Source organism: Adiantum capillus-veneris, chromosome 4, assembly GCF_014529385.1.
Source record: "Adiantum capillus-veneris isolate H3 chromosome 4, ASM1452938v2, whole genome shotgun sequence".
NCBI classification, from domain to species: Eukaryota; Viridiplantae; Streptophyta; class Polypodiopsida; order Polypodiales; family Pteridaceae; genus Adiantum; species Adiantum capillus-veneris.
This window is the reverse complement of record NC_140934.1, coordinates 173714038-173737386: the sequence shown is the minus strand read 5'-3', so window position 1 is coordinate 173737386 and position 23349 is coordinate 173714038.

Here is a 23349-nt window from a genome sequence, read left to right as displayed (position 1 = left end):
AAAAAAAAAAAAACGAAAAATAAAAACGTGAGCGAGGGGGAGGTTAGATTTTCGAAAAAAAAACGTGAGTTATAAAAACGGATGGGTTGGTTTGTATAAAAGTTAGATCGGGATCGGGATCATTTCCCCAAGCCCAAGCCCAGGCCCAGGCCCAGGCCCAGGCCCAGGCCTCAGGCCTCAGTCCTCAGTCCTCTGATATATACTAGACTCACTCTTATATATATACCCTACCTCCTCAAGAGGGAATGAGAGCATGTGGGACAAGTCCTCCACTCTCCTCCCTTCTCTTCCCACTTGCACCTTTAGACTTGCTATTTGGAGCCTAGTTCCCCAGCTAGGAGAAGACTGTTTCGGGATTTTCTGGAGCAAAATAGAACCAAACGGTGGGCTGTAAAGCACAACGCGTCCCTCCTAGCGATGCGCTCGTTTCGAGCTATCACACGGACCATTCCACGACACGCTCTAAAAAATATAGCAAAAAAACAAACAAAAAAGACGCTAAAAACTAGTCACAAGGCCTCCTAGAGCAGCTTTTTGACACCTTAGGGTATCAAAAGCACATGCACTTACGCTCTGGGCGGGTGCTAGAACACGAGCATATTGAGGGTGCCTCTGTTCATACGGACACCCATTACCCATCCACGATAGGCTCTAGACCCTCAGCGGGGACACAAGGTAGCACCACCCAAGACCCTAAAATAGCCGATAGTGATTCCTCCTCCGACTCAGAAATCATGGAAGAATACCCTACCCAAAACACTGAGAGAGAAGGCCATGCACCTCCCGAAGCTCCACAGCCTAGTACTGGTATGTTTAGCCGTTTCATGGAAACATTAGGTAGAGCTACTCGCTCGGAACCTGATGCAAATGAAGCACACGAAGGGGGTGGGGAAGTGGACTCTCCTTTCACATCGCACGTGGACCCCACACCCCCAAAGAGTGTCCATGTGGATATCCTGCCAACTTCTTACCAAGAAGGCCCTGTTGAGCTGCCTCCTTCAGAAGTTCCCTCTAGAGTACCGTTGGTGACAAGTAAAACCACGGGGAGCAACATTGCTTCTACCTCACAAGAAACCGTTAACACGTCGACTCTAGAAGGATTGTTCATTAATGATCATTGGACATACGACCTCCACACTGAGGTGTTGACGGATCTACACTCTGGCCACGCCTACCATGTAGGATGGATAGAGATTGTACAATCCACCTCTAGTGCCACGAGCATCGAAGATCAACAGAAAATGATATGTAATGTTATCCATCGCATTATTCAATCAGAAAGGCAAAACCGAGGGGTAAATATACTCTCAACTGGCCCCATGAGATTTCTGGATAGGAGCAAGGCTCAACAGCCTACTCTATCACAAATGGAGACTCCTCTAATGAGCCCCATGGACCCATCTTACGTCATATCACCTGGGGTCTCTATGCAATCTGAGCCTCCGAGCGACAACTTTAGCTTCCCTAACTTGGCTCATCCCTCTATTAAGGAAAACACAGTGCTCACTCCAAGGATAAGCCTGACAGAGAATGTACCGATGACATCTACGGTTAGCGCAGCGCCACTACCTAGTGTCGTAGTACCTAATATGGGGCCTCGACCGTATGTGCCTCTAGCCCCTTATGCACACATGGCCCCCACACCTCCAATTGTACCACTTGTTTATGCTCCTCGAGTGCCGCTCCCTAGCCCTTATCCGAGTGGACCTATGCCCGGTTATGTTCCATATCCTGCATCATCCACACATATGCCAAGACCGGTACCCATCCCTCTCCCACATATGATTCCAAGAGTACCTCCACCGGCCCTGCCTCCTCACATAGGTGACTTGGCAGTGTTTGCTCAAACCATAGGTCGATCTATCGCGGAAAATATGCGTCATGCATTTGATAGAGAGCCTAGAAGTAAGGCAGTACAAATTGCCAAACTCACGCAAAAATTCAATGGGGACGAAGATGCTAGAAAACACATTGAAGTGTTTGAAGAAGTATGTGATTCCTTAGGGGAACGCAACGAACTACATAAGTGCAATGCCTTAAGCTTGACATTAAGTGGGAAGGCTGGAGATTGGTATAGAACCCTAAGGGTGGACGAGAAAACAATCTACCCTACCCTTCGAAGGTTGTTTCTAAAGGAGTACATACGAGAAGGTGTGCTTTGGGGTGTAGAATCTCAGCTACAGAAGGCCGAACGTAAGGAAGGAGAGTCAGTAAGGGACTTCATTAGTCGTCTAAAGCACTTAAACTCTCGCTGCCCTGTAAATGAGCGCTTCAACAATAACCAACTGCTTGATCGATTCATTCAAGGGTTGAGGAATGAAGGAATCTATAATGGACTAGTGATTAGAGGTATCACAACCTGGGAAGATGTCACTGCCAATGCAATCCAATTAGAGGACAACTTGATGATAGCAGGCATGAGGGTGTCTACTGACACGAGATCCACTAGCTCACAAGCCATTGAGTATGAACCCATGACTGCAAAGCCCATTGCCAATGAGCCAAAGGTATTTGAGACATTCTTGACAGACCTCACCAAGGCAATCCAAGAGTCTCTTAAGGATAATCGACCCCCTCAAAATAGTCACATGTATCCAAGAAGGGAGCAACAACGGTGTTCCATTTGCTTAGGTCCACATAGCACTAGTGAGTGCCCTACGTTTAGAGTAAAATTTAATGGAACTTGCAACGCATGTGGTAGGTATGGTCACCAAGCTAAGGATTGTTTAATGATCAAACGTATGATGGCAAATAGACCACCTGTAGCCTGGACGGATGCACCTCGAGCTCATGTATTGATGCTTGCTCCACCTGTTGAGCAACTACCGCAACACATGGTCCCTAGATCTCAAAATGTTGTACAAGCTACACCGCTACCACCTCCTGTGCTAGGACCGTAGCCCCCGCATCCAAGAGTCGCCCCTATGAACTAAGTGGGTTGCGAGCCATCAAATGCTTATGCAGATGGCTGTGAGGAGGAAATAGACACTAGTATTGCCTACGGACTTGATACAATGGAAGAGTGTCCTATATACTACATGGAAGATTGTTGGGGGCAAGTCAAGCCGGTTTATCAAGCTGCTGCTCTCGCATCCAGAGGTCAAAATATCAACACCCAGGCTAGTAGGCCACCTCTTCAATGCTACGAGTGTGGTGGACCACATCGGGCAGCGGAGTGCCCTATTAGGCTGCAAAAGAATGCTGCACAGATGCAAATGAATCAAGGGAGCACGTCTGCAATGCCAATACCCACATGTAATCGTTGTGGCATAGATCACTTGATTGCCCAATGCCCCTATAACCCAAATGCTCCTAAAATCACACCCCTAAATTTGGTCGAAATTGCTAGTGTGACATCGCCAATACCACCCGTCGCACCCGCTTATGCGATTACACGGTCCATGCTTCAAGGGCCAGGCCATATCCTCGAAGAGAGAGATACCGCGTCAGTTATCCAAGCAAAGAAAAAGAAGACACGAAGGAAGAGGTCGCAGAATACGGGAAATTCAAAGCCAAGTTCCAAAACAAACATAGGAACAGGAGATGACCCCGTGTATATGAATGACCTCGAGGATGATTCAGATTCAATCGAGACAATGGAGACTAGAACCAATACCACAAAGGGAAAGACCGACAAAGAAAACCGTAACATGGAACCAAATGAAAACCGAATAAGAGAAAACCATAAAGAGCCTCTGAAAACACCACAAGTGTTTCCAAATCCAATCCAAGAACCCCAAGATAAACCGCAGGGGCAAAAAGGGAAGAATCGTAAAATGAAGATTGGGACGTACCCAAACCCAGTAGACGAGATTGAGCAGGTGAAACATCTAAGAGGTTTAGTGGAGGAGACTCAAAGGAAACTAGAACCAGAACCCATGCATGTCAAAATTCATGACACAGTGTTTCCCATGCAAGTTCATCCACCCCACATGAACCATAGACCGTTAGCCATATCTAGTATCATCCAAGAAGGGAGTGAGGACGGGACGTCAGAAAGTGAGCATACACCTTTCTTGTTGGAAAGGATGTTTAACGAAGGAATACCTGATCCCATTGAGGAATATGAGATTCCATCCTCACCAGTTCCTAGTCAAGGACCTACACCCTACAAAATGCCAATGAATGTTGCCAAACTAGTGGACTTCATGTCTTCTGAGGTCCGAACCACGATCATAGCAAAGCTGTATGGAGATCCTGAGTTATTCCTTGCACTTCGAGCATTCCTTAATGGAGAGCTACGAAGGGGATTATCGCAGTTTGCGCAACCAAATAGTCCTGACTCGATTATGATTGATGAGGAAAATCATGTGCAATCACTTGACTTAGATGGACACGAGTCTGTGATCAAGGTACCCATTAACGAATTAGGGCAGTATTTTGAAGGCGACGAGTCTAATGCGACCCTACCCATCACTACCAAGGGATTAACTATAAAGGGAATTCTTGATGGTGGTGCGGGAGTTAGCATCGTTACAAAAGATTGTTGGGAATCCATGGGAAAACCCTGCCTCAGTGTTACTAACATTGTGGTAAAGATGGCAAATGGTACCATAGCCAAACCTATGGGGATGCTCAAGGATCTTAAGATCAAAGTTCTAGGACACAAGGTACGACATACGTTCATTGTAATGGATTTATCTAAACACCTTATGTCATATGAAATGATTTTAGGACGACCATTCATGAGGGAAGCACAAATGGTTCATGATTGGTCTAAAAATCATGTCTATTTGCAATTCCAAGACTCTGTCCTTAGAGTGGATTTGGTGACTGGTAAGGTACACACCTTAGGGAGTAAAACCATTATTGATCATCACTCTGACCCCACAGTTCACTCGGCCCCACTACAATATTGTTACACTTGTAAGAAGGATACAGACATTGGCCAAGATTCTCCTTACATGGATGTGTTACCGGGTATGACGGAATCAGACAACGTAGACTGGGTACACCTAGCTGCAACCATAGATACCTGGGGAAATAGAGGAACCACTTGGGTCACACCAGAGGGGGAAGAGGTACCACAAATTGCACCTCTGAACATGATAAGTGCCATACATGCATCTTCTAAGGGCAAGGCAATTGTGGACCAATCTGACAGTGACACCGATAGCACAATAGAAGACTTTGACCAACACGACTTGGACACTGACTCCCAGAGTGAAACGGATTCTGAATCTCATGAATTAGAGAGTGGAGCAAGTTCAGAGTCAAAACATTCGGAAGGACCGAGCACATCAACCGATGATAGCTCCCCCGAGAGTGAAGAGGACACCAACGAGAACTCCTTTAGTGAGCCAGATCTAAATGCAAATCAAAAGCAGGTCTCAAATAGGAAAAAGAAAAACCTTAAGAGGCGTCGATATCGAGCCAATGTACGTGCTAGGATAAAAAAGAAGAGATCCTCAGTAGAATGGCTCAGTTATATAAGAGCATGTGATGCTCATCGAAAATTGGTAGAAAATTGGGGTGAATATCTCCAAAATTTTATGTGGTGTAGACCACGACCCCATGACATAGCCCAATTAGAGATCATAGACAAGCCAAAGTTGAGCCGCACTGCAAGGAGGCGTCAAAACCAAGAGTTAGCTCGACAACACAAGAAAGCAGAAATGGAAGCACAAACCAAAGCACAACCAGAATCCACAGACTTGCATCCTGCACCAGAACATTTCAAATATTACACCACAGGGGAAGCAAAGGTTGTGTACACAAAAGCCCAAAGAATACCTATCGATGGGAATAATGGAATCTATGATGGTCCGGCAATAGTTAAAGAAATAGAATTAGCTGACCCCGGTGAAGAATCAAAACCTGTTTTTATTGCCCAAGACCTCACAGAAGTTGAAGAGGCGGTCCTCAAAGAGCTTCTTAAGGAATTCAAGGACGTATTCGCTTGGACATACCATGATATGAAAGGTGTTCCACCTTCTGTGGTCCAACATACAATCCCTATGATTAGCACTGCGAAGCCCGTACAACAAAGACCCTACCCGATGAATCCTAAGTACGCAAAGATCATTCAAGAAGAACTATAAAAGCTTATCAAATGTGGGTTCATATATCCTATTGAACACTCTGAATGGGTGTCTCCAATAGTTATCGTGCCAAAAAAGAATGGGAAACTCAGGGTGTGCATGGACCTCAAAAAAGTTAATGCAGCTACTAGAAGAGACCATTACCCCCTACCATATTCCGAACATGTACTCGAAAGAGTTGCAGGCAAGGAAGCTTATAGCTTTCTAGATGGGTACTCAGGCTACAACCAAATCACGATAGCGCTAGAGGACCAAGCTAAAACTGCCTTCATCACAGAATTTGGCGTGTTTGCATTTCATGTGATGGCTTTTGGCTTAACAAATGCCCCTGCTACATTTCAACGATTAATAAACACTGCTTTTAAAGAATATTTGAGAGAGTTTTGTGAAGCTTTCTTAGAGGACCTTTGTGTTTACTCTTCTTGGAAAGAACATCTATCATGTTTGTGGAAGGTGTTTGAAAAGTGTAGGTTATATCGTATCTCATTGAACCCGTTCAAATGCCAATTTTGGGTCAAGCATGGAGTTATTTTAGGGCATATAGTATCCAAGAATGGTATCTCAACCAATGAGAGCAAAATTAAAGTGATTCTAGAGTTACCACCACCAACCAATTACAAGGGAGTTCAAAGGTTCATGGGACACGTGGGTTATTATCGACGGTTTATTTTATTTTTCGTTGAGATAGCACGTCCTTTGTACAAGATTCTCATTGAATTTAAATGGAATGAAGAGTGTGACCAGGCCTATGAACAATTGAAGAAAACACTAGCAAGTGCTCCGATTTTAAGGACACCTAACTGGGATGTCATTTTCCATGTGCATATTGATGCATCAAACTTTGCTATTGGGTGTGTTCTCACTCAACCAGGAGAACATAAATTGGACTATCCCATTAGCTTTGCAAGCCGTCAATTGAACGATGCTGAAAGGAACTACACCACTACAGAGCGAGAAGGTTTGGCAATGGTTTATGCAGTAAAGAAATTTCGCTACTACCTTCTGGCAAACAAGTTTGTATTTTATGTGGACCATCAAGCGTTGCTGTATCTGGTAAACAAGCCATGCTCCACAGGAAGAATCACACGATGGTTGTTAATTCTTCTGGAGTTTGATTTCACGATTGTAGTGAGACCCGGTAAAAGGCACGTCATGGCTGATCATTTGTCTCGCATACCCAATGGTGAAGCCCCTACAGGAGTTGATGATGAATTACCCGATACTTCCTATTCATAGTTGAGACTATGCCTGAATGGAGTGAGAACATTGTTAACTTTTTAGTTAATGGTTTTCCACCCAAGGAACTTCGTAAGGATATCGCTCGAAGGCTAGTAAAAGAATGTGAACCCTATTGTTTGATTGCCGGAACTCTGTATAGATTAGGCAAGGACGATATTCTTAGGCGTTGTGCCCGCGAGGATGAATATTTGTATATCTTGCAAGAAGCACATATGGGCATAGCAGGAGGACATTTTTCAGGAGACCTGACTGCTAGAAAGGTGCTGCAATCAGGCTATTGGTGGCCAAATTTATTTAAGGATGCATCACTTTTTACAAAAGGGTGTGATGAGTGCCAACGTTACAAGACCACACAGCGCAAAGACAGAATGCCCTTACATCCTATTAAAGTAACCCAACCATTTGAAAAATGGGGCTTAGACTTTGTAGGTCCAATTAGTCCCGCAGCTCGCAACACTCAATCTCGATATATTCTAGTTGCTACGGACTATGTAACAAAGTGGGCTGAAGCTAAGGCTTCACAAAAAGCTGACGCGAGGACAACAGCTAAGTTTCTTTTTGAGAACATTATCACAAGATTTGGTTGCCCTTTTGAAATTGTTAGTGATAATGGTACCCATTTTATAAATGAGGTAATAAGAGAGCTTACCACGACCTTTATGATATTCCACCATAAGTCTACACCTTATTACCCGCAAGCTAATGGACAAGCCGAGAGCACCAACAAGACTCTAATCTCTATTTTAACCAAGACGGTAGAAGCTCATCGCACTGATTGGGATTTGAAGTTGACATCTGCTCTATGGGCTTATCGTACTGCTTATAAAGTGGCTATTAATTGTACGCCATTCAAAATGGTATACGGCCAAGAAGCGGTTATGCCTTGGGAGTTTGTCATTCCTAGTCTTAGGGTAGCTTCGCAGAAGGATGGAATGGTAACCCTTAAACGAGGTTTGTATATCTTAGAAAAACTTAGAAAAACTAGACGAAGAGAGACAGTTGGCTGTGCAAAATGCTCTGGTGGAAAAGGATAGGAGAAAGAAGTGGTTTGATCGCCATGTGAAGGACAAGGACATCAAAGTTGGTGATAAAGTCCTTATGTATGGAGTACGTAAAGAGAAGAAAAAGTTGAAATATGCTGGTAAAGGACCATATAGAGTATGTGAAATTACCCCACAAGGTACCCTTCGTATGGAAACTCTTGATGGAGTTGAAACCATTGGATTCCTCAATGGGAGTAAATTCAAAAGATATTATGATCCTTTAAGCCAAGAAGAACTACGGGCCATTCATCAAAAGAAGGCCGCCAAAGCACAAACCGAGTTAAACAAGATACAAGCTCAAGCTGAGGCTAAGGAGCGACAACAACGTATAAGACAAAAACGAGAGGCTAACCTTGGAGTCACAAATGCATTCCACGTGGAAATCGAAGAGGATGGGTTGGAATCTGACACACCTCTACGATACCCTATTGAGTTAAATAGTGCCTATGGAAAAGTGCTATATGAGTGGGGAACTGGCGGGACCTAGGGCGGGTTGGTTGGTGAGGTCCTATTATGGTTTGTGTTACAACGCAAAAACCAACTCTTAGCCCTACCACTCAAGCCATAGTCCCTGAGATATTGCCTAAGGAAATAAAACCCAAGACATTGCATGTCCAGGAGGTTGAACCATACGTTCCCATAGCCCAACCTCTCTAGAGCTTCAACTGATGTAGTTGAAAGAAGAAAGCTTGAGACACAAGAACTATCCTAATATAACAGAGAAACCATACAAGTGGGTCCCTAAATCCTCTGTAGTGAGCATGGTTGTTGATGCAAAAAAAAACGGAAACCTAGTAAGAACCGTCCCACTCACTCCAAGAAATGTAAAGAAACGTTGCGTTGGATTCCTAAACGACTATTGGAAAGCCCAAGGATACTATGAAAGGAAATGATCAGATCTGGGTGCCCAAACTTAAGTGTACTCTTACCTGTCACCTGGCCCATGTAAACCCAATCCTGTGGCTCCAAAACAAAGAAAATCGCGGAAAAGGAAAAAATCATGGAATGTTACACACCCGATCTAGAGCTAGTTTGGGTACCAAGAAAGAACGATTTGTTCCACCTAGCTCAGGAACAGGGAAATCAAATGAAGCTTCTTGCTCTTCATGTAGTTCCTGTACGCAAATGGAAGCTTCGACACAACCTCCACCTACCACTGTACATATCCATACAAGCACGAAAGAGTTTGCACCTCCGGGGTAAGTTCACCACCTACAACAACGTTGCAAATAAAATCATGGGAGAGTACCTTACACACCCTTGCAAGTAGATGAAACGCATAGGGCGGTCAGAAACTATTGGTTAAAACCTTTACCCATAACAACTTGAAACAATTGGTGTCAAAAGGTGACGACCTCATTCCAAAAGGTATGATCTACCCAAGGAAGGGGGGAGTGTTTGCTAACATCAATCATTCACTCGCTCCCCTCTCAACCTTCCTCTCTGACCTCTCAATTCCAATCTTAGGGAATGTATATATATAGCCTTATACTCACAAAAAACAAAAATAGTAAAGAGCAAGAGCGACTAGCAACGAGGGAGCACCCTATCAGATCTTACATATAAGTCCAAATTCACCGTGTCAATTCAAGCAACACACAAAAACAACTCTTATGTTTTAAGGGCCTAACCAAATCTATCTGTCTTGTCAGAAATGGCTACTTCACCAGAGGCATGCACTTCTATTTTTTATGAAAGGTACCCTTTGTCTTTTCCTCAAGTGTTCTACGTATGCTACCCTATACTTTCTTGCGAATGGGATTTGATAGAGAGCCTTGCATGTGAGATAAATTTTGAGGAGTTAGAATGGCTGATACGTCTATGGCTAACTAGTGATCCCTACCCAGTAGCGAATGTGTCTCCAATGGCACATGCTTATTCTTTTGCACAAGATGTAGTTCCACGCATCGCGAGGTTCTTGATTAGCATGCTTGCACAAGAGGATGATGAAGAGGAACTAATAGAGACCGAGGAAGACTATGGCCTCACGGACAACGATTTTATTTATCTAGATGATGAGGATAGAGGCCTAGCCTTAGGGTGGCCACCCGGTTTATATAATATCCTCTTTCCTTGATTCTAAAAGGGGTGACAGATAGGTAGGTTAGGGGTTCTAGATTGTGTTTTGAGTTTGTTTTTTAGGAGTTTTAATTTTTCACACTGACATGCCTCCTAGAGGTATAGTGCCTGTTTTTGGATGTGTTAGGTAGGAACTTATATGGATCTCCATCCACATGGCTGAGGACATCTGCTTCAATGAAATGAGCCACTCCATACCTCCAGGTGTACTACTTTCCATGATTCATGTTGGTGGATATGTGTAATTGCTAATAATGATTTTTCATTCTTTGTTTGAGTGCAATAGTTATGATTGTTATCTGCCATTATAGATGTATAAATTTGTCTTTGCTTAAGTTGATTGAACTCCAGTTTAATCTTATGGATGAGCCTGGAGATTAGGAGGACCGTGAGTTATAGGTTAACTCATTTACTTGACCACTAGGCCTAGCTAATAAAATTATCCGAGTATTTGAGACCTTAGGAATGTTTTAGGCAGAGAAAGGGCTTGCTCACTCAAACAACAAAAAACACTAGTGCGAATACCAAGGAAATGGAAGAAAAAAAAAAACATAAGTGCCACAAATGAAAAATCTTACACTGGAAGAGAAATCCTGGCTTGAATTGGTACTTCACTCACATGTATTGTCTATGGTACTAGAGCCCTAGAGGTTCCCAGTGTGGGCGCTTTTCCTTGAGAAGCAAAAAACCCCGGACATACAAAATAAGCACACACGTCACATGATTGTGACCCAAAGTAAAAAAGTATTAAAAAAAAATTAAAAAAATTAACAGACTTCCATTGAGCTTACAGTTAACATTTCAAGCTTTTGTTTGCAGTTGTGAGAGCGAGTTGGTTAATCAAAGCTGAAAAGCATAATTAGGTAATCTTGCATTTAGATAATCTTCTTAGCTTAGCTAGTACTAGAGTAGTTGTTTTAACCTTAGTCATAGCTAACTAATTGATAGACTCACCCATAAGCACAAAACTCTTGATTAATTAATTTACTCAAAGTGCAATTTATTTGTCCTTAATGGCAGTCTAACATTTCATAAATCTTGCATTTACTCATTTCCACATGTACTTTACATTCCCCTCATGATTTATGGCAATATAATTCCGCTTGCTAAAACAGTGACTTTGCCTTGCAGATTCAAATCTAGATGCTCTACAACATGGACATACCAAGCTTCAACTCAATAGCTTCCGAGGACAGAATCTACATCAGGAAGGGGGGCAATGTTAACCCTCGTGGCTCACGGACACCCTATCGCCTACGACGAACACTGTAACCGTATTATTTATTTAAGTAGAGTCAGGCACCGGGCTTGTCGGTCCAATAGGGAAAGGTAGAGTGATCGCAGATGAGAGGCGCACTCTAACACGAACATGCTAGGGTTAGTTGGCTAAGCATGGGCGCCCAAGTGTGAATGGGGTGATCTCACATAAAAGCCAATTAAACCTAAAATTGAGTCATTCTCTCATTGTGCAATAGAAGCTGCTCTTGCTCCATCTCCACCTTCTCCTTCACCATCTCCTTGTGTGTGTGCGTGTGAGAGAGAGAGAGAGAGAGAGAGAGAGAGAGAGAGAGAGAGAGAGAGAGAGAGAGAGAGAGAGAGATGAGAGAGATGAGAGTGTGAGTGCATCGAGCGTGGTGGCGGCGGCGGACGACGGCGGCAAGGCGGTTGAGCTGTGGCGTCGTGCGCGGCTCTCCTCTTCTTCGCGGAGAGGAATCCTCTACGGCAGGAGCATAAGGCGGTGAGTGACACACCATTGCCCTCTTCGAGCTTACTAGTTAAACTAGTTGTGTGCTTGGAGCCGTCTACGGCTCGTACACGGTGTATCGGCGAGTCCCTTGCTTCGACAGTGCGGCAAGGAGCGCACATAGTCTATAAGTGTTATGTATCAAAAAGTGCTTCTTATAGATATCCATGTAAATTTGAAGCCTCAAGCTAACATCTTGATACTACTATGTGCAGTTGTATAAAGAGGTTGTTGCTTGCTTATGGCAAGCTATGTGGAAGGTATGAACTATACCAATCAAAGATGTACCTGTACCAAATCAAACCGATGGAATTTCTTGTGGCTGGAGATGTCTTCTCCATGGAGAATATGTCCTGCAAAGCTACTTTGCATTAAAACCTTTCATGACTAAGGTAACCATTTGGCAATGCATTCAGTCAGTTTTGGTTTTCTTTATACAAGACTTCTCACCATGTGGTCTTTCAATTTTGCAGAGTGTTGTGAAAAACTACACATATGATTATTTGCAAAGATATCCGGTAAGTCTAATATAACACCTGCTCACTATGTCGAGCCCCAAAGAACCTGAAGATAGCGGCTTGGATGACCGCACAATTGATATGACAATACATGATGTGCCACCACGACAAACCCCTGCATCAGATACAGTGGAATCACAACGGGCCAAGGGGGTCATATTAGCCGAAGATGAAAGAGCTGAGGATGAACAAAGGTCAAATGAGCATATGGAAGGTGCTAGTGTACAAGCAGAGGGGCTTATGGAGGAGACAATGAAAGAGCCAAGTAAGCCAATGGAGGAGCCAAAAGAGCCCATGGATGAAACCCTGGATGAGGAAGCAGGCCTACGGATGATCAAAAGGATATGGATGAGGCAATGATGGATGAGGAAAGCAAGCCTACAGATGAGCAAAGTGATATGGATGATGAAAGCAGGCCTACGGATAAGCAAAAGGATATGGATGATGCAATCCGGCCAACAGAGGCAGAGGAAAAGACCTTGGAGGAAACCCTGAATGAGGCAGGAAGAGCCATGGGGGAGACCCTTGATGGAGATGAGAATGATGACTATGACAATGAAGCTAAAGCAGAGGATAGCAACAACGACAACAACACTATAGAGACCCAATATGGACCCTTGCTACCTGTAGATACGGTTGTTCCGGTAATGTCTATTCAAGTATGGCAAAATATGTTCAGCTTCTAACTACTTATATGTACTTGTCAACTTTTACAGAGGTTGATTATCTTGGACATCAATGGATTGCTACTGATGCGCATGCCTTTGGGTATAGTAGACCCCTTCGAGGATTTGCAAATATTTCGGATGGGAACTTGTCGAGTCGTGGTTCGTCCAAGAACCAAAGAATTTATTCATTTTCTTCTTCCACGCTTCAGAGTTGCCGTATGGTCTTCAATGCAAAGGCAAAACTTGTTGCCACTAGTTACAATAGTTTGCGGTGTATGCGGCACTCACACATCAGATTTTTCCTTTTTGTATGATCAAAGAAAATGTGTTACTGTCGAGGGCCACTACCACCCTAAAAAACCACATTTACCTCTTTTGTACAAACCGTTTAGCCAAATCGATGTACCCTTTGATGTAAATAATACACTACTGATTGATGATACTCCTGAAAAGGGAGAACTAAATCCACCAGGAACAACTATCTCACCACCCTCTTTCGAGGGGCATTCCTTTGATTTTTACCTTGAAGACATTTTGATTCCATACTTACAGAAATTGTATCTCAGTCCATTGTTCACGGACGAGTTTGTACTTTCTAATGAATTAAGATGACTCTTCTATCATGTCTTTGTCTTGCCTAACATTGAGAGAGAGAGAGAGAGAGAGAGAGAGAGAGAGAGAGAGAGGTGTCAATGGCTAAAGAAATGTATTTCAAGAACACTTATATTCACAGAGCACAATTGACAAATGAGCTCAAAAAACTTCATGTATTGAAAGTCATTCGTATACACTTGGGTTCACAAGAATCTCTGTTACATTGATACTATTTCAACCCGACCATCCAACTCTTTGCACAAAATATATTTTTCCCTACGCCGCATCAGCTTACGGCCAGCTAGGAAAAAGGAAAAATCTGAAAGGTCCCTGTCCATTGACTCTTCAATTATGTCGTGCCGCAACTGCAGAAGACTGCATAGCTCCCTTATTGTAACCACCAACATTAGGCCTTGCTCTTTATCAATCACTTCCACATCCACAGCAGGATTATCTTCCAAACCTGTAGAAACCTGGTCCATAGGAATGTACTTACCTCTGAGAATTTGTGATCGCATATACCAAAAGGAGACTAACAGTGATTGTCTTGCAATCATGTACTTGACAGCTAGAGTGTCAAGTGCGACCTTGCACCGTATGCCAATCTCTTCCTTTACATACCATCCTCTGTCAAGAAGTTTGTTACAGGATGACTACTGAAGTGACTTGCACATGAACATAGTTTTTGTAACACGTATATTGTAGTTATGAAACAACTCTATGAACAGTGCAGCAAGACAAAAGTTTGCAATTCTAACCAGTTTGGTGGGAATAGAGCTACGTAGAGACCTCTATATATCCTTGTAGAGCTTACTTTGCATTGCCTCCACCATTGTTTCCTCGGGAACTGGCTAGTCCACAGTGTTCCAGTCGGTTGGTAGAGGCACTTTCACCAACATTCCATTCTTATTCCCTATGTTGAGTTGGTAGAAGTGGTCATAGAAAAATATTCCTTCATCAGCCAGGATTTTGATGCTTCTCCCTGAATACTGTAGAGAACCAATGTGGGCATGAACAACAAGGAAGAGGCCTATTATACACTCCCCATGCTCCCATTGCTCATAAGAAGAGGGATAAACATCTGCAAAATATATAACAAGAGTTAAACTAAGAGTATCAATAAGTCAAAATGACAAATCTAATGTAGTTGAGATGTGAAGAATGGAGCCATTGCTCATAAGAAGAGGGATAAACGTTGCAAAATATATAAGAAAAGTTATAATGAGAGTATCAATAAGTGAAATGACAAATCAAATGCAGTTCAGATGTCAAGAAGACTTATAATTGCAATGTGGTTGATGTATATCTGACACATTTCCACCGTTTGCTATCACATCTGGATGGGTAAACACATGCTGAACAAGAACTTGCTTTACAAATCTTTTGCCGATTTCAACTTTGAAATTCAACACTCTGGCCTTCCATGCTGAGCGGTAAACATTGATAGCACTAGACCTCTTGGGTCTTCTTGGTTGCATGAGGACCCATGAACCTTTGTTTATCCTTTGTCCAACCCATTGGTTCTCTGCACTTATTGAAGTTGATATTGTAATTGAGGATATGCTACTACTTGGCCTTCTAGGCAAAGTGCAGGTGTTGGTAGTTGGTGTGAGAGACCATAAACATCTAGAGCTTCTTGGGCGAGAAGACGTGGAAGCCATAGCTCTGAGAGAAAAGCTTTAGTGGAGGGAGATTCACTTTGAAAGCATTCTGTCATAAAATCTAATATCTAATATCTAACCAAACCAAATGATTTTCTCATATTAAATTGATCACTTAATGTGGGAGAATAAACGGGAACAAGTGTTAAGATATAGACATGTGCTTATAGATCTATCTCAACACGGGGCCAATGGTAAAGGGGCCCAAATGAGAGATGGTCTATCAAAGAGCAAGGCTAACAAATGGATCATAAGACCTTAGGGTTAGCTTCATTGAAGACCTCCAATAATGTGTGTAAAAGGCCTTTGACCTTAGGTAAGCTAGGGCTGAGCTTGAGGCGCGGGAACCCGACCCAGCTCGAGGTGCTTGTCCTGCTTGTCATGCTTGATGACTAAGGTTCTTGAGGTGCTTGAGATTCTTGAGGTGCTTAATTATTGAGATGCTTGAGGTGCTTGACATGCTTGAGATTCTAGGGTTGCACTTAAGGTGAGAACCTAGCCCAAGCTTAAAGTGCTTAACGACCAAGCTTTTGGTGGGAACTGGGCCTATGTATGAGAGGCTTGAGGTGTCAAAAAGTAAAATATTCAATCCCTACAAAGAGTGGGCGAGCCCTACATGAGGGGGGATGAGAGAGAACACCCATACACTCACACAAGGCATGCATGGTACAAATACAGCAAAAGGGACACTTGTCAAGTTTCTCCTCATGTTGCCCTCATGGTGTGCCTGAAGCCTATTGGTTGGCCACCCAAGGGGTCCAATAATAATTTAGGAGATTTAATTAAATGATTTAGCATTTATATAGCCCTCTCTCTCAAAGGGGAAAGGGGGACACTTGTCTCAATGCTACTCTTGCTGCTTGTAATGCCTCCTGCTTGTGATTGCCTAGGCCTAGAGGGGTCCAATGAGCTTCAAGCATGAGCTACAAGGGGGGGTTGACCCAAGCAAGCTAGGGGGTTTCTTAGGGGGTATACTCACCCAGACACACTCACAAAAACTCTCATTGTGTGCTATGCAAATTGCAAGAGCTCCCTCTCCTTCTCCAAGCAAGTAGAGGTTGAGAGCCTACACCAACACTCTTGGATATGGAGTGCAAATCCAACCAAGAGCCATGCTTCAATGCTTAAGCTTGCCATCTCCTTCTTCTTCATTACTATGCTATTATGTATGCTAGCAACAAGAGTTATGATAAGTGAGGAACTAATTCTTTCTCCTACGAAATGTTTCTTCTTCCTCTTCCCTACCCTCATTCCCTGCTAGCTCTCTCCACCTTCGAAGGTGTTTGAGGTCTTGGGACTGAGGCTTGGGATAGTTAAATCTTTCTTCAAGTTTATGTTATGTTTGTGATGCATGAAGCTTTCCATCTTCATTTCATCACCTAGGTCACAAGGAACACAAAGATTTTATTATAACAAGTCTCTCTTAATGGGAGAAATCATAATACAAATGCCTATTGGAGGGGGGACCGGCTCCACATAAATCCGGTCCTCAACTGTTGTCATGTTCTCTAAATTCTCTCTCTTGCAAAAGTATTGTTCATGCCAAGTTAACTAATTGCTATGATTATGTTGCTATCTTCAATTATGTTCACCCGCTATGCTCACAAAGTCATTTCTCAAAAGTACTCTCATTAATTTCCACTACTCTCAAATTAAATAGGCCAATTCCATTACACATTCTAATGGAGGGAAAGTATTTTAGAATTCCAATATCTTGTGCGGGCTTAATGGTCACCCTCCAGTATGTTAATGACCATAAGACAATATCAGCAGTGGGACCACACACGCACCTAACAGCTTGGTAAAAGCAAAGACGTTACGATGCCACAATCCTAGATTCGTGAAAGTTTTTAGGGTATTTTCCTATTTTTTGAGTCTTTCCATGTATTTTGCTACGTAACGTAGCCCTCCTGCTCATTGGACGCGCTCTATTTTTCTCTCTCCTTCATATGGCCCTCCAAATGACCTTCGAAATTTCCTAATGTGCATTGAGTGTAAGTTAAAAGGCTTACCTCAAGAAAATCTTCCCCTAGACGGCTCACCTTCTCTTGAATCCTCAAGATTACCATTACAAAAAATCTCTTTTTCCATTCGTAACCTTCTCCTACCCTTTTGTCCTTCAACAAGTGCCGGCGCGTGAGAGCACCTTTTGTTCTCTTGAATTTTCTCCTGTGTCTAATTCCCGAGAGAGAAAGAGAGAGTTCAGAAGCACAAATTTCCCTCTCATGACCTTCTTCTTCTTGCTCTTCAACGCCGTCGTGAGAGGCCTCGAGAGTAACCTATGAATGCACGAGAGAAAGAGCGAGCTTGATTACCACTTTGAGGAGATCTTTGAGAGAAAGGTTTGCTTCGGGTTACCTCCCTCCTTGATGGAAATCTTCTGAGAGAGAGAGAGAGAGAGAGAGAGAGAGAGAGAGAGAGAGAGAGAGAGAGAGAGAGAGAGAGAGAGAGAGAGAGAGAGCTAGAGCTTAGAGATCTTCCCCTTGCGAAACCATCTCCTCTTCCGCTTCCGAGCCCTCCGAAGCTTCCTTTCCCCTTCTTTGCAAACTTTCAACTCCCCCTTCTTTTGCATGCCAGAAGTCTCCTATGCATGACATTTTACCTCCCCGTCTCCCCCTATTTCGTTAAGAAAGGAATCCTCTTGTTTTAAGCCCTTTTCCCCCCTTTTCCCCTCACAACAATCATGACGTCATGATTGATTTGGCATGCAAAAGAGGTTGATGACGCGAAGGGCGGTCTTCTCGAGAAGCACCGAAACCGGTGGTAATAGAGACAACCTGTGGCACCATAGGATGCTAAGGAAAGTTTGTTTAAGCTGCCAAGGCAACCAAACATCGTGCCGGTCTGCGCAAGGCAGTCCTTCTCCCCACAAATGCACATTCACGCACGAAAGATGATCTTCATTTGAGAAAGTGAGAGATGAGGGGTCTCGTTACGATGTGGAAGCCGGCTTTACTTGCATTGAGGGCTGCAACTATGTAGAAAATCTTGGGAGAAGGAGGAGGAACTCAAGTAGTATATAGTGTGGCAAATACAAGGTTAAGGGATGCCATCGGGTTGGCCATGACAAATTGAAAAATTGGCAAAAATTCTTGGAACAACCGACTTTCAACATAATTACAGCAGTGTACACCTGCATATGATCATTATTGCAATTATAGACGTTACTGAATAGCTCAGCTATTTTGTTTACAAGAGCTTCCCAGCTCACAAAGAAATAAACAAACCTAGGGTAGGGTTATGCGACTCAGATAATTGTACAATCTCGCACATATACATTGCGTATGGCCTGCTTAATAGTAGTCCAGGCTCATTCTAACCGATTTTTGTCCTGCCCAATTCTTGCTAAAGTGTCTCTTATGCACTCGGGCACTGATGACAGTTAAAGTTACATCTTTTAAGATGTTGAATTGCCTACAAGTTACAACGTAGAGGCATCTGAACACTCGATTCAAACCTCTATAGAGAGGTTGCCTCCTGACTTAGTCTACAGCATTTAGTCTACATCATCCTGGCATAGTCTACGGCATTTAGTACGTACTAGTACAACCGACCGCCTTCGGCGGCCTCTCTCTCTCTTTATCATGTGCAAAGGGGCTTGTTTTTGTTTTGGACTTTAGCATTCAGGTCGTAGATTGCGACACATGTAAAGGGCTCCCCCTTCCGCCATATTATGTTAGTAGATTGGGACGCAAGAGACTTTCCAGATCATCAAAAAAGAAATGGAGTGGAAAAATTCAATACATTGACTCGGCTCTCTCGCTCACGGCTCTCCAATGCTCCATATCTCTCTCTCTCTCTCTCTCTCTCTCTCTCTCTCTCTCTCTCTCTCTCTCTCTCTCTTCTCTCTCTCTCTCTCTCTCTCTCACAGGGGCTCGGTCCAAGCGCTCGCCAATTCTTCGACCATGCACCAATTAGCAGCTGGCTTCCCTCTATAAAGCCGCCTGCGCATCTCAACCATGTTACCATATACATGTGGTACTGATGTGTGTGAACACACTAGGACCACTGGGGCATTTTTTCCCTCTTTAGGAGGTTTTTTCCCCCGAGCATTGTATATACGCCCATCACTCTAGGGCTATCTATCTTTCCATTGCACACTAAGTAAGACACTCTGTATTGTGTGCCTTGAGCTTCCTTCATCTTCTCCAAGCTGTGTGTGTTTCCCTGCAACCCTAATTCCAACAATTGGTATGAGAGCAGGTCACGTCCTCCCGGGCTTAGTCGCCTGCTGCTCCAGCACACACCTGCTCACTTTCTCCGATTTCAGTGAGCTTTGGCGAGCGTTCGCAGGTCGACAAACATTTGGGCGAGCTCAAAGAGCTCGGTCTGCTCAGAATTTTGATTTGGGCTCATTTCAGCCTTCGTTTACACTACAAGCAGTACTGCATAGACTATTTCATCATTTTGTGCAGAATTTCTGTTAGTGTCGTTTTATGCATAGCAGGTGCCTTATCGTCTTCTACGGTTTGTGCTATATAGCACAGGTTGTTCCCGCTCTGTTTCTCCTATTTTCGGGCAGTTTTCACATCAGGTGCAACACTTACCATGGCTGACAACAAAAACATAGATGTGTTCAAGATGTTTGCTGTTGAGGACAGGTTGGATGGGGACAACTACCCTATGTGGGCTTATATGATGCAACATGTTCTTGTGTCAAAGGGTGTCCGGAACATTGTGCAGGGCATTGATGTACGTCCTGGTTCTGATGATGTAGGCGATGTTGAGGATGTTGCCGGTCTTGCTGCCAGGATTCCAGCTATTAGAGTTGTTTTGCCTACGACAGAAAAAGCTCGTTGGGATGTTAAGGATGCGCAAGCTCATACATTGATTGCGTTGTCTGTGAAGCGCACTATTGTTCCTCACATCCGTTCAGCAAAATCTGCAAAACAGGCTTGGGATATTCTAGCAGGTCTTTATGCAAGCCGCAATGAGGCTAAAATTGCTTTGCTGCGTAAGGAGCTGGAGTCGAAGATTATGCATGAGGAAGATGATATGTACACTTTCCTTGCTAGTGTCAAGGACATCAATGAGCAGCTTATTTCTGCAGGTGAAGTCATTTCAGATAGTTCCCTTGTGCAGATTGTTCTTGATGCCTTACCAGATTCCTACCAGACTCTTGCTAGTACTTGGAGACTTATGACCCAAGGAAATCCTGAAGTTGTCAAGTTTGATGCATTATGCACATTGCTGTTGCAAGAGTCACTTTCTAGAAAAAACAGGACTAGGCAGCGTGCAGTTGAACAGGCTTTTATTGCTTCTCAAAGAAAGGGTGGTAACAGTAATGCATCCACTTCTTATGATTCTACTGTGAGTGGCAGAAATTCTGTTCCTAATGCTTCTGCTGGCAGTACTTCGTCTGGCAATTCTGGTGCCATTATTGTAAAGCCAATGATCACTTGATCAATTCGTGTCCTAAGTTGAAGGCCAAAGAGGCTAAGAATAAAGAGGGTGGTTCAACTGCAAATGCTGGTTCCACTACAAATGCAGCCATTGTTGAGTCTTCTGTGAAAGGAGACTGTGTTGCTGATGTCGATGCAGAATGGGCTTTTAGCGCAGAGTGCACTTACAATCCTGCTGTCCATGATGCATGCTTGTCAGTTGCTGCAGATTCACATGTGTGGTATTTCGATAGTGGTGCTACAAAGCACATTACCTCACATCGTGAATTGTTTACCTCTCTTGAGTCTGTCCCTCATGGGAATTCAGTCACTTGTGCCAACAACGCCTCTTATCCAGTTCAGGGAGTTGGAAATATTGTGCTCGCTGCTACTAATGGCAGTTCCTTCACACTTGTTGATGCACTTTATGTACCTGGGATCAAGAAGAATCTCTTGTCTGTATTCGCACTTGCTAGACTTGGACTTGTAGTCAAATTTGTGGATGACAGATGTACAGTTCATGATCTCAGTTTTGATGATGAAATTGTTGCATCTGGGCTTTTGTGTCGTGGGCTGTATAAGCTCACTTTGTATGACAAGTGTGGACAAAATTTTGCAAATGCTGTTGCAGATTCAAGGGCTATTTCAGATGCAAAACTTTGGCATGCACGTTTTGGTCATCTGAATTTTGCCAGTTTGCTGCGTTTGCAGAAATTTGATATGGTTGCTTCTTTGCCACCTCTTGAAGCACCTGTCAAACATGTTTGTGAAGGCTGTATTTTGGGTAAGATGCAATGTTCTAAGTTTTCAAAGGATGGTTTAGTTCGGGCCACATGCAGGTTGCAGCTTGTGCATAGTGATGTTTGTGGGCCCATGCAAACTCCATCCTTGGGCAATTACCTGTACTTCATGAATTTCATTGATGATTACTCCAGGCATGCATGGGTATTTCCGCTTAAAGCGAATTCCGAAGTTTTTATGTGCTTCAAACAATTTCTGGCTATGGCTGAAAATGTCTCGAAATGTACTATTGGCACCCTCCGTTCCGATTGAGGGGGGGAGTATATGTCTCATGAATTTATTGCATTTCTGGCTAGTCGTGGGATAAAACACCAATATACAGTGCCTTATACACCTCAGCAAAATGGTGCTGCTGAGAGGAAAAACAGGTCACTGACGGAAATGGCACGACGTATGGTCAAAAGTCAAGCTTTGCCGCATTCTTTTTGGCTTGAGGCCATTATGTGTGCCACTTATGTACTAAACAGGTGTCCTACAAAAGCTTTGCAGTCTATTACTCCATATGAAGCATGGCATGATAGAAAGCCTTCTATTGAGCACATGCGTGTTTTTGGCTGTTTGGCATATGCTTTGGTGCCACAAGTGCAGCGCAGAAAATTGGATGATAAGTCTTTCAAATGTATTTTTTTTGGTTATAGTGCTGAAAGCAAAGGTTACAAGTTGTATCATCCGCAAACAAAACGTATTTTGGTTTCTCGGGATGTAGTGTTTGTGGAAGATTCTGTTCAACCCTTGCTGTCATGTACTAGAGACAGTAATGCAAGCTCACAGGACATGTATGACACTTTGTTGCCTCTTTTTAGTGGTGGAAATACGAATGTAAGTTCTAATGAGGCAAATGTACAGCCTATGGGGGTTTCTGAAAATGTTTTAGATCAACCTATTACTGATGCAAATGTACATGATGTACTCGATGAGGAAAGGGCTGAAAATGAGCAGGCTAGAGGTATGCCAAAATGGCTAGTGCACACTTTGCGTAATAGTAAATTGGATGCACCTTTGTCTAGTCGTACTCGTTCAAGCTCTCTCCATGCATCTTATGCATCAGATTGTTATGCTCTGGCTGTGTCTAGCTTACATGATGTTGAGGAGCCTCTGACTTTTGATGAAGCACAAAATTTTAAAAAATTGGGATGGATGCCATGCAATCAGAATATGATGCACTTATAGAGAATGACACATGGACTTTATGTGATTTGCCTCCTGGCAAAAAGGCCATTCGTACGAAGTGGGTTTACAAGTTGAAACGCAAGCCGGATGGTGAGATCGATCGCCATAAGGCTCGACTTGTTGCAAAGGGTTATGCACAGAAAAAAGGCATAGATTATGAAGAGACTTTTGCTCCCACTTGTCGTATGACTACTATGCGTTTTCTATGTGCATTGGTAGCTCATTTTGGTTGAGATGTACATCAATCAGACATTGTTACTGCTTTCTTGAATGGTGACATATTTGAGGAAGTTTATGTAATGCAGCCTTGTGGTTTTATCATAAAAGGACAAGAGGACAAAGTGTGCAAATGTAACAAGGCTTTGTATGGGTTGAAGCAATCTCCTCGTGCTTGGTATGAGAAAGATGAC